Here is a 12,145-nt window from a genome sequence, read left to right on the forward strand (position 1 = left end):
CTGTGCACTGTTCAAGACTTTGTTCTTTTAACCCTTGAAACAGATGGGTAATAAAGCCAGTCAAAAGCATTTTTGATTGAAGCCATCATAGATTGAAAACACTGCCTTATGAAATCTAGTTTTTCATGGGAATTCCTGTTTCAATGCAAAATTAATAAAGACATTTTTTCACATCCAGGAAGATGAAAGGAGACAAGAGGGTACCAAGAGATCAGGTAACCCAATGTTTAAAGAATTCACCTAGAAAACCGGGAACAGAAACGAGGATGAATAATTTGAAAAGTGCATCTCCAACAGCTCTGGTGAAGGACTTAACCACAAGGCAGTAAGATCCAGTCTATCTCTGAAGAAATATCTATTTATAATCAGCGGTGTGTACTCTAATTGCTGCTAGTTTTTTGAGTTAGCCTTTTCCAAGTTTCCTTCTTATATGTCTTTTTGTATTTTCCCTTTTTGCCAAGTGTCAGATGGAGCCTCCACCATGAACCTGCACAAGTTCCAAGGAGGATCCAACTCGAGGTCACAGAGATTTAAACTGGCTACTGGCCACGCTTCTTATCACCTGCAGCTCACAAGAATAATGGCACCAGCCAGAAGATTTGCGAAACTTGAGCAAGCCCCAAATTTGCTGCTTTATCTCAAAAGAATTACTGTTCCTTGTTCTAATTCCACATGCCACCAAACCCCTTGTGCTTCCAAATCCTACCGCAAGACATCGCAGACCCCTGGCTGAGCTTTTGGGGTTTTTTTGTTCGGGGTAGTTGGGAAAGATGAGCAAGAGACACTCAATGCAAACAAAAGGCACTGAAATGAAAATTTTTCCATTATAAAATGCCCTCCATATGTTAGGCAGACAAGCTTGCTCAAAAAATTGTACACCTCATGCAGACGCAAAGCATCTCCACATTTGCTTTTGGTAGTGTATGTTTGGACTAGATGGTCTTTAGAGGTCCCTTCCAACCTAAACCATTTCATGATCCTCTGATTCTACGTTACAATAAACATGAAATATAGACTTGAAGGTCACAGAGGATCAAGTTTTGTATTGGTGTGAACGACAGAAATTTCATAATAGTCTTCCAACGGTTTTCAGTATTTAACATGCCTGCAACATGTGGCAGAGGCCTCCGTGCTGGCTATTAAACTCGCTATGCGTGCAGCATAGGCATTGCTGGAATGTAAATAGTTCTCACATGGTCATGTTATTGCTGATATAGGCCTGTCTGTACCACTTACTATTATTGAAAAGTACTAGTAAGTCCTCCTTACGTCTCTCAGCATCTGCCAAAAAGCTGCAAGCCACACCAGCTCCATTTCGACTCTTCCATTTGCAACACATCTAATGAGCAGATGGTTGATTTTTTGTGAGGGGGGAACAAGAAACAAAACAACTTGTGTTGGTGCAAGTGATTGGGGATGCTTTAGTTTTTACAAGCCAGTTGTTTTGGACGTCTGCTCCAATTCTTGACTGCAAACTTAGCTTTGTCTACATTACTAAAGAAATACTCATATCCTGTATTTGTTTTCAAGTAAAATAAAAACCTGTTAGATTTTGTTCATATGTTTTTAGATATTTACCAGTTGGGAAATATTCCAAGACTAACAAAATTTTCTTGTGCCTGGTTGCTGTGTATTACCAGCAATAAAAAGTCCTTGTAGCCCTTGATCATAAAGGGTATATGTTTTTCCATCTTTATTATTGCCACCCCATTAAAATCATAGAATCACGACAGCAGATGAAGTTCCCACACACCTGTAAGTACTTCATCTTCAGAGCGACTTTCTCAAACGCAGACTTAGACCGAACCTGACAGCTACACAATATCTGATGTGTCAATACCTGAACAGCATTGGTGTTCACCTGAACGAACAAATATACTGCTTCCCAATTGTATTTTTTCTCGATATAGCTGAAGCAGTTATGGTTTCATTCAGACATTGGGCAATGGGGGCGTTCACCAGAGTAAGGGAAAAAAACGGTAACAATCTGTATGTTGTACTATTAGGATTTTGGGGGTTGTAGCAACACGTCGGCATTCTCGGAGGCACTTAAAGTAAAACGTAAGCATCACCTTCTTTGTCTTTACTGTGATAAAATGCAAAAAATTAACTTAAACGAACATAAAAGCCACTTCAGAGGCCTCAGTATCTGAAAGACCAGCTAGAGCATCACACTTACCTTACTGGGAAAACTGTCATTTCTCAGATTAATAGAACCAAGATTTGTAGATCTGCTACATTCAAGTTGCTTCTTTCTGTTCTACAGTGTGATTTTATAAAATATGAATTAACAGAAGCTACAGTAAATTTTTAGTTCTTGAAATAAAGATATTTTCATACAAGTTTTAAATTTACCTATTTTATTAAGCAACCAAAACCAAGACAATGTGCATCATATTTACAAATGCATGAAAATATTTATAGTTCCAGAAATGATTTATCACTGTGCTTAATAGTACTGAGCACTCTAAATTACCAATAATACAAATTACTTTTCAGGGGCGTTTTTGGTCTAGTTTAAGCGCAATTTTGTGTGGGGACACAGGAGGGGAAATTGTGTGCAAGAATTAGAGACAATGGCTGTTGCTGATGGTCACGGCTGCTCCGGGCAGGTTTCAGAACCAGCATCGCCTGAGTGCAAGACAAAGCGGAACAAGCGTGGGAGGGCATGAAATCACAGAGACAACCCATTTCTTTTTGTCCTCTGGAACATTAAGTTCGGCTCTTTTAAAAGCTACGTTTACTACACACACTCCACTTATCCACATTCCTTTTCTGCTGCATTCCCTGTTCTGTTACAGCTTTCCAAAGCCTTAACGATTGTACATCGCAACACCAAACACTTCCCTCCGCAGTTAAGTGCACGTATTTTCTGCTTTCAAACCCCGCAGAGTTCAGTGCTTTAGCTGTCCTTTCCCAAACAGTCACAGAATCCATTATTTCTAGGCACACTTTATAGTGCAACCAAATCCAAGAAGCTGACATTTTTTATTTAGTACCCGTGGGCTATAATAATGAAAAATTTACTCCCTGAAATACAGTTGCATGCATTTCATCTCTACCGCACTCATGATAAAAAGTCACTTCCTCGATCACACGGGCAACAATGGTAACTTAATGAAATGTAGCGACATAAAATAAACATGAGCGTGCAGCACATCCGAGTTCTCCAGAGTGAAAATACTCGACCATGTTCCTAGCAAAGATTCATATGAGTAAAGGGCCTTGAAGCTTGACACATACGTCTAAAGGCATGGCAGAGAATTCAGGGAAACTGCCATTAAAATAAATTGCTATTAGTAACTACGAGCCTCTGATAACACTACGGCTCACTGCAGGAGAACCGTCAGAGCCAAGAACAAGATGCTCAAGCGATGAAAAACAAAAGATAATCCAGAAGCTTACATGTATTCCTATTTGATAACTGAGGGAGGCTAAAGGTTGCATTTACAATAGAATCTAATATTAGACTGCTTGTTTTCCAGTTCCTATCCATCTCATGTAAAAAAAAGGCAAAAAGAGGAACATTATTTTTTATTTTAGACCAATAAAGAGTGAATTATTATCCAAGAAACAATAGCAAGAAAATAAAAATAAGAAAATCTGTCCAGAATTCCTATCCTGAAAAATTCCAAAAGTCCAACAGGGTGTCCCAGGCCGGACCCACAGAGATGCTGCCCAGCAAACACAACCTGACGGTTACCATGGCAACGGGGGGGGGGGGGAACCTATATTACATTTGAGTTAGTTTTTTTCCACACAATACTCAGTAGAATTTAGTTTAATAATCTTTCTAAGTGTGACGGTTCTATAGGACAAATGGGCTCTGAAATGATTACGTTCTGCAGGAGAAGTCCATCAGTGACCATGGAAATCCAGCAGCTCAGACACAAGCTCTGGGTGAGAACATCCCTGCACCTCTGACAGCCACCAGGTACAAGGTAAATGTTCACCCTGCACATCCCATTTCCTTAACCACTTCATACCCACCAGGGTCTAAACTCCATTCCATGGACCTTCAGCCTGCTCCACTTGGGGAATAAGAGCCGATATTCACCATCTACCAGCTGAGGGGAACGGAGTATTCAAAGAGACACAAGGCGGCTTCTTCCACCCTTCACTGACCACCCTATTCTGTACTGTGACAGTTGTTCATGTTATTAACATTATTGTTTTCTTTTTTAATTAGAATAAAAACTGCAGCTGACACAATAACTCCTATAAAGAGAAGTTCAGATTGAGCTGACGACAGAATTGACAGTCATGCTTCCTGCATTCTCAGCAGGATTTTAAACTGTGCTCGATCCACTTCGTCCTGCTCTGATCACACAAAGGCTCCTGTCCTGCAGTCGCAACAATCACCAAGGACTGCGTTTGAAATGGCCATGCTCCCTGTGTGCCATAAACGTAAACTGTCCTGTTTGTCTTCTATTGTGTCTTATGACCCTTATTTTGGATCTGTCTCTAGCACCTGAAAGACACATCATAACATCAGCTGAACATCCTAAAGCAGCACAAGCAAAGTCAACAAAGTTAAGGATATTCAGTAAGCTGAGGCATATTAGGCATTTCATGCCATGCGACAATGGAAAATTATGCCAAAGGGTGTATTTAATGCAGCGTTCCAAGACGGTTCCTTTCCATGCCACGCATAAGATGAGGTTCTATTAACAAAGGTTTCATCCAAGTACATTTTCTTTCTGTTAGCATCCAGAATAACTAGGGCTTGGTATACATTTTTTAAGAAGTCCATTAAAAATGCATCATAAAGCCATAAATTTAACATTTGTCCAAATAGAAAATAGGTTTTCCATTAGGGGAAGTGAGCAGAGGTCTGTCTAACACATGACTGCACCGTGTGAGCTCCAGCACAAGAAAAACTAAAGGCGCAGTTTTCAGTTACAGGCCTATCAAGCCCATGGAACAGGATTCTGACCAACGTCCAACTAAAAAAGTCCATCAGATATACAGTTTGGTAGGAAGAGTCTCAAATACTGGAACACTTAAGAAAAAGGATGCCTTTATTACACTATTTTATATGGACCAATATTCATATGATCTATTACTTCTATGAGCTGGCTCCTTAACAGCTTTAGATGAAAAAAAGCAATACAGGAATTTGCGTATCACTGCCAACTTCTGCAGAAGTCATCAGACATTATAAAAATAACTGCGCTGAAGAGCTTACAAATTTTCTATTTCTTGTTTGGGATCTTAGGACAGACTTCTAATAATTTCTAGAAAAATGCAGTTATTTGACTTCCAGGAGGCAAACTTGACATTCCAAAGCAAAGGGAAGAAGGAACGAGATCAAAACTAACTCAAATCCAGAAAATACAATCAAAACTAGAGTGTCCGTTCACCATATGACAGAAATGACAGTACTGTTCAACTTTAAAAAGAAAAAAAACTTTGGGGGGTAAATTCTCTACTAGTGGGTAGTAGCCATACTATTAGTAATTTATTTATGTTGTTCCATATAACAGAAGGGGCTTTGTAATTTACCCTTTGGAGCAAAGGAGAAAGGCTGTGGCAAAAGGGATTTGTCACCTGCTTTGTCTGGCAGTTCAGAAGAGGGGCTGAGACCCGAACACCCTCAGAAGCAAACGGAGCGCAGTGGCATTGAGAGAACACTGGATTTATAGAGATAAGAAGAATGGCGATAAATTTCTTCGCTGTTTTCATTAGTTTGAACTGTCATCGTGCTTGTGACTCAGAAAGTACCTGTGCTTGATGCGCAGCAATCCCTGTGCTGCATCTCCTGCCTTTGCACCATCACACACACCCCGCGTCCCCCGGAGCTGCGGGACGGCAGGAGCAGCCTTTGAATCCGCAATATCTAAGACACTCTTTTGCTGCTCAGATTCTAATCCTTGGACAACAAGAATTACATCACGAATTCAGAAAGTCGGTATAAATCCAGGATGCTAAACACCCAACAAAAATAGGACTACTTGCTGCAGAACAAAACCAAAACACTCCGAGGCACAGGTGTTTGTGATTTGATTAATCAAAGCAGCAAGTAACATAAATGTAGCAAAAGGAACAATAAATGGGAGTAAGTGGCTGACAGACACTGTTAACCAAAAATAGAGCAAACAGTAAAAACACAAAGGAAAACAAATGTGTTATATACAATAACTTTTAAAGCAAACCATAAGACATAGCTGCTCTCCCTCTATGGCTCTGCATCAGGGATAAATTCCACCTATGGGACCCTGATTTATTAGCACTGTGATGTCAGCCACATCCAGTTTGATGTCAAAGAAAAGGAAAAAGCAGCATGAACAGCATGGACTTTAAAAAAAATAATTAAATACCTCTTAGAAAATATCTACTAAATGCAAATATCTATATACGACTTATATTAGATCACTATGTCTGAAATATCTAAGCACAGAGCGCCCTCCCATGTGTGCTTTGTTCATTGTACTCCTTCACAATTCCTTAACTCAGACCATTATGATAATATTGGAAAAGAAAGAAATATCCAAGAGGGGGATACTCAACCCATTTAAACATAAGGAAAACTTTTTGGTGAGGGTGGTCAAACAGCAGAACAGGCTGTGCAGAGAGGTTGTGGAGTCTCCGTCCCTGAGACATTAACAACCCAAGCAGACAATGCCCTGGACAACCTGCTCCAGGTGACCCCATGATCTCCAGAAGTCCCATCCAACAACTATGCTGTGATTCTGCGAGATGAAAAGACAGAAACCAATGAACAAATCTCAAGATAACGTAACACAGCAAGTTCTAGCAAAGCCAAAAAAAATCTGTTAAGCAGTTTTATGCCTGAAAAACTGGAATGCATCTTTCTGCAAATTAAAGACAGATGGTAAGCCAGAGGACAGGACTGGAAAGTTCCTTGCTCATCAAATTAAAAACAAGAGGCCTATTCATGAAAAAAGTTACGTGGTCAAGTCACATTCTTCGCTCAGCCGTTTTACATGCAGCTGAGGGTGGGCACTCTACTGGCAATTCATTGAGAAACTTTCGGTCGTTCCAGATTGCTGCAGCACAGGGAACACACACAGGACCCCGAGCAGTCCGAACCGTGAGAGAAGCAGCAAACGTCCCTTTTCCTTATAAAAGAACTGCTCACATAACTAACAGCTGGAGTAGCTTAAACAACATGCCAGCGTAACCTATTTTGTTGAATTCCCCTACAGTTACATGACAACATCTAAAACCCTCCCGCACTTCAAATACCCAGAGGCCTTGCGGCTCAAACTCCCCCTTCTTCCCGTTCTATCTTCTGGATTTGTTCTCCACCAACACGTACAAAGCCACGTTTTTAAATGAAGTGGAGGAGACAGACTAAGATCATAAGAGAAATCTGCGCCTGATAAAAAGTGGTAGTAATTCATTCTAGTTATTTTTAGATTACATACACACAGTGTGTTCCTTTTACACCAACTAAACCCTCCAGGCTATTCACCTTTTCTCTAAAGGGTGCTGCAGCTCAAAACCAGGCTGATAGGAAAAAGTGTCCCTGTTTTAAGAAATAACACTTTTACCTGCTCTGTGGCTTATACAGTTGCACATAATCACAGGCCCCTGTTGAACCCCGATCTTCAACCCCATCAGCCGCCTTGGCCGCCCCTCGGCCAGTCACCTGCTGTGCTCTTCAGGGGACACTGCTCCCCAAACTCTGTTGGGGCTTCAAACAGCAGAGCAACACAGAATCATTCAGACAGCATCCTTCTGTTCACAAAGGACTAAAATAAAACCCAGGTACTCCTCAGAGTGCTGAAAACATCCATCTCTGTGGTTCTTGCTCCCACGTGAGACTTTGGTTGTGAGTGTCCATTCAAGTCTGACAAAGTCACTGCATCTCCTGTTAACGAACAACTTTTCTGTCAGGAGATTAAGACCACGCATCAGTGCCAAAAACCAATTAATTATTCTCACTCAAATACTGCCTGCTCTTTCCTAAAGACCAAATCTTAGATTAAAGGAGGTTACTTAGTTCTTAAATAGAATTCCACTAGGCATAGTTCACATTTACATTCATACTTGAGGATTATCACTCAAGAGCAGGGATTTTCTGCTCACAGCATCTGAGGGTGGGCTGTGAAGCATAGATTCGGAAAACTGAAGTCAGTAAAGACTTCAGGGTGACAGAGTCATCATTGCCAAATCTGTCATAGCATCAGCAGAAAAACAAATGCAGAAAATATTGAGTGTTTGAAGACCAGATACTCAAAAACAAAACAAACCACAAAAACAAGTCACATTGCAAGATGATGAGAACTACAGTGATGGATGGAAACATCTCTGACATCATATACCTAAGAGCTGCCACAAAACACAAATACAAGTTTCTACATCATATATATTCCACAACTAACCACACATGGCTGGACACGGCTCCTCAACATTCACCTATGAATCACTTTGCATAATACTACTTCTCAAAGGTTTTATCAAGTAGCTAGCATTCTTCAAGTGAAATAAGTCTAACAATAGGATTCAGTCAGAATTATTTCTTACTAAATACATTAAGTCGCTTAAAAAGGCTTTGAGCTCCCCCTGTAAGAAAGGTTACAAAGAAGAGCTTTCACGCACGCTACAGTGAATAGCACACATTTGGTGGTAGAGATCATGCTACATTTTTATTGACATTTCAAACATTATGCCCAAACCTCCTCATTCAAGATAAAACACTTATTCTCCAAGAAAATAAATCATCATAATAAGCTCAATTATTAATGACTCAAGTTTTTCAGCACTAAAAAGTTCACACGTTAACACGGTAAAGAGAGAATAAATATCTTAAATTACTTTTTTGCCTTGTGTAAAGTACTGGAAATCTGAAACTTTTCTGTGCTTCTGAAGAACTTGAAGCCACAGCAGCAAATCAACTGGTGGCAGACCTTAGGAGTATAATTTTTCCCCAGTATTACATGCAAAGTTATCATTAAAACCTCCTTCTGTTCTCCCCAATTAGGTATAAAGACACATATAAATTTATTCTTCTTCTGCCACATGTTTGTAATTTTTTCCAGTAGCCTTAGAACTGGAATGATGCAAATGTTCAGACATTTATTTTAAATAAAGCCAGCTTTTTGCCCTGTTAGGCACTTCTGAAAACCAAAGGGAAAAAACTTCTCACCGCTACGTTGTGTGACCTCCTGTGCTGACACCTGCACACAGATTCTCTTCATCGAGTCTCCACACACAGAATCCCAGAATGTCAGGGGTTGAAGGGCCCTGGAAAGCTCATCCAGTGCAATCCCCCCATGGAGCAGGAACACCCAGATGAGGTTACACAGGAAGGTGTCCAGGCGGGTTGGAATGTCTGCACAGAAGGAGACTCCACAACCCCCCTGGGCAGCCTGGGCCAGTGTCTGTCACCCTCACTGAAAAGTTTCTTCTCAAATTTAAGTGGAACCTTTTGTGTTCCAGTTTGTACCCATTACCCCTTGTCCTACCATTGGTTGTAACCGAGAAGAGCCTGGCTCCATCCTCCTGACACTCACTCTTTATATATCTGTAAACATTTATAAGGTCACCCCTCAATCTCCTCTTCTCCAGCTCCAGAGCCCCAGCTCCCTCAGCCTTTCCTCACACGGGAGATGCTCCACTCCCTTCAGCATCTTTGTTGCCCTGCGCTGGACTCTCTCCAGCAGTTCCCTGTCCTGCTGGAACTGAGAGGCCACAACTGGACACAATATTCCAGGTGTGGTCTCAACAAGGCTGCTACTTTCCTATTATACAAAAGTTTTTCAACATCTCCTTTTCCAGCTGGTCAAAGGCAGAAAACACTTCTGCAGTTAAAAAATACTTTTGCGGTTAGAAAATCCCATAATACTTCCACAATGCTAGGATAGCATTTACTATTAAACTCTGTGTATGCCACAGTGTCGTTGCCATCTTAAAGTTATTTCACAGAATGCTTCTTTGGTATCAATATCTTCTAGAGTGTGTACATCTGGAGGCTTGCAATGTGCATACTAGACAAAAATTTGCTTGGTTTGTTTGGTGAGTTTGTCTTAATGTTGCCAACCAAATAAACAAACAAAAAAGTGAAACATTCCAAATTCCAAAGACAAAACCATCCCTGACAATCTCTGTGTGAGACAGACTGTGGTCATCAAGCACTGCCTGGCTAGACGGTCAGGAAATCCCTGTATTGATCACTACGGCAGCAGTCGCACATCTCAGCCACCACATCTTAATACAGCTAATATTTAATGTTTTCATCCTAGCACAGACTAATACACAATCAGGACCTGAAGTCGCAGGTAAGGCTGGTCCTGCAAGGGATGTGCCCGCGAACCGCACAGGAAAGAGAAATATGAACATAGAAGTTCTCCTTCTCCCTCCTACTCCAAAAATTCTGCACTAATGAGCAACCTCATGTCCCCAGAAGTGAAAGCTTATTCCTCATCCATCTACAACATCCTAAACCTGTTTGTAATTCTGATACTCTCATCTGGAAGCTCCTGGCCCACTGTGACAATCAGCTCCCATGGACCACAAATAGATTATTCAAAAATAACGTTTCTTTGCATTCATTTTTAATATGTCATCTTTCAATTTGTTCAGATACCTCTGTATTATTGTATCATAAGAATGAGCTGTTCTGTATAATTCAGGTATCTTGCTGCTGGCCACAGCGACCCTGCTGTTCTGTAACAGACTGATCTTTTCCCTAAAACATCATCATTTCCCATCCCCAAAGAAACCCTGAAAATGCATCATAAAATCTCAGAGACTGTGAAGATTGGAACCGGCCTCCCAGAGGGGTTATTAGAAACAGCAGCTATGGAAAGGAAGATTTGGGGCGCTTAATTAAATTATTATTATTATTTTTTAATATGAAGACATAAAGATTGAAATATTGGTCTACAAACAAAAACTGTAGGATTTAATAGATCTATTTTATATTATAAAGACTCAAGTAAAAATATCTGAGAAGTACAGCGGGACATTCTGCACAGGACTGCAGCTTTCATTGAAACAGAGACCACAGGTGAAATAAACACTGTTTCATGTAGCTGAGTCCAGCAGAGCAAAAACAATGAACACAGGACACAGGTTAACTAGGTACACTTGGAGATACGTTGTGTACTTGGACTGATACAGTCAAGCTCAGTCAATAAAATGTAACAAATATACCCAAGCAATTGTTGGATCTGAAGAATTTTTGACAGCTACAGACCCAGACATGTGGAGTGTAACTGAATTGAAGGGGATTACCAAAACTTTATGTCCATTTAAACGCCAGAGGAAAATTTTATGTCCATTTAAAGGAGGAAAAGAAACAAAGACATTTACATTTAGTAGCTTAAATCTCCGAAAACTTGGATCGAATTAATTTTTCAGCTTCCTAAGTAAAGGGAAACTGGGTTCTGTATTTAAAATGCAGGCCTTTCAAAAAAAATACAAGCTACACCTGTTAAGCTCCCTCTTCTGGCTAATGAATAAAATTGCTTAGATTTGATATGCCTAAGTTTCAATTTTCCAGTTAAGTTCTATCACTTAAAATCTAATAATCTTTTTAATCCATAAAGCAGCTTAGATTTTGAAATACGCAACGTAAGTGTTCCACGTCAGTGCCCTCCTGTCGTCTCATGCTGATGAGCTTCACACACACAAAACCAAAAAATAGTCCACGTACTATGCAAGGATAGCACTGCAAACCGAGCTTGACTGACAACCAGCCATCTAGACCTATAGGAAGTTTATAAACACCACTGCGTATTTTCTGATATCAGATATCCGATACAACCCGAAATTCATGTGTTCAAAACACATCAGACTAGTTAATTAGCCCCCAAAGTACACCTTTCCTTGTCCTAGCCAAAATTAGAGTTAACCATGCAATAAAAATAGGAATACACGTTTTAAAAAATGTAAATGTTGAAAATGAGGAAAACGTACCATACGAACTTAAGCTGCCTCCGCTCCAGGATCTTCCATCTCTGCTGTGGTTTGCACAGCATGTCTGCTGGGTAACACGGCTGCCAGCAACCAGGAGCACTGATACCACCAACCCTCTACTGCTCACCACCCATCAAAGCACCGGCATTTCAACAAGCAATGTGGAGAACCACCCTGTTTATCCGTCAGTAACACGGGAAGAGGGGAAAAAAATTACCCAGTAGCGCAGACAGCGTCTGACTTCACTCTGCCTCCT

The 12,145-nt window shown here is 40.5% G+C and overlaps 1 protein-coding gene across 2 annotated transcripts in view; it reads right to left on the reverse strand.

Moving 5' to 3' along the window:
• The window catches only part of TTC28 (tetratricopeptide repeat domain 28), a gene marked incomplete at both ends in the record, with an annotated part of 95,455 nt that overhangs the window by 79,529 nt on the left and 3,781 nt on the right, over positions 1 to 12,145 (reverse strand). The gene's annotated exons all lie outside the window — the stretch shown is intronic.

The sequence above is a fragment of the Nesoenas mayeri genome (assembly GCF_963082525.1).
Source record: "Nesoenas mayeri genome assembly, chromosome: 17".
In the NCBI taxonomy this organism is placed as follows: domain Eukaryota; kingdom Metazoa; phylum Chordata; class Aves; order Columbiformes; family Columbidae; genus Nesoenas; species Nesoenas mayeri.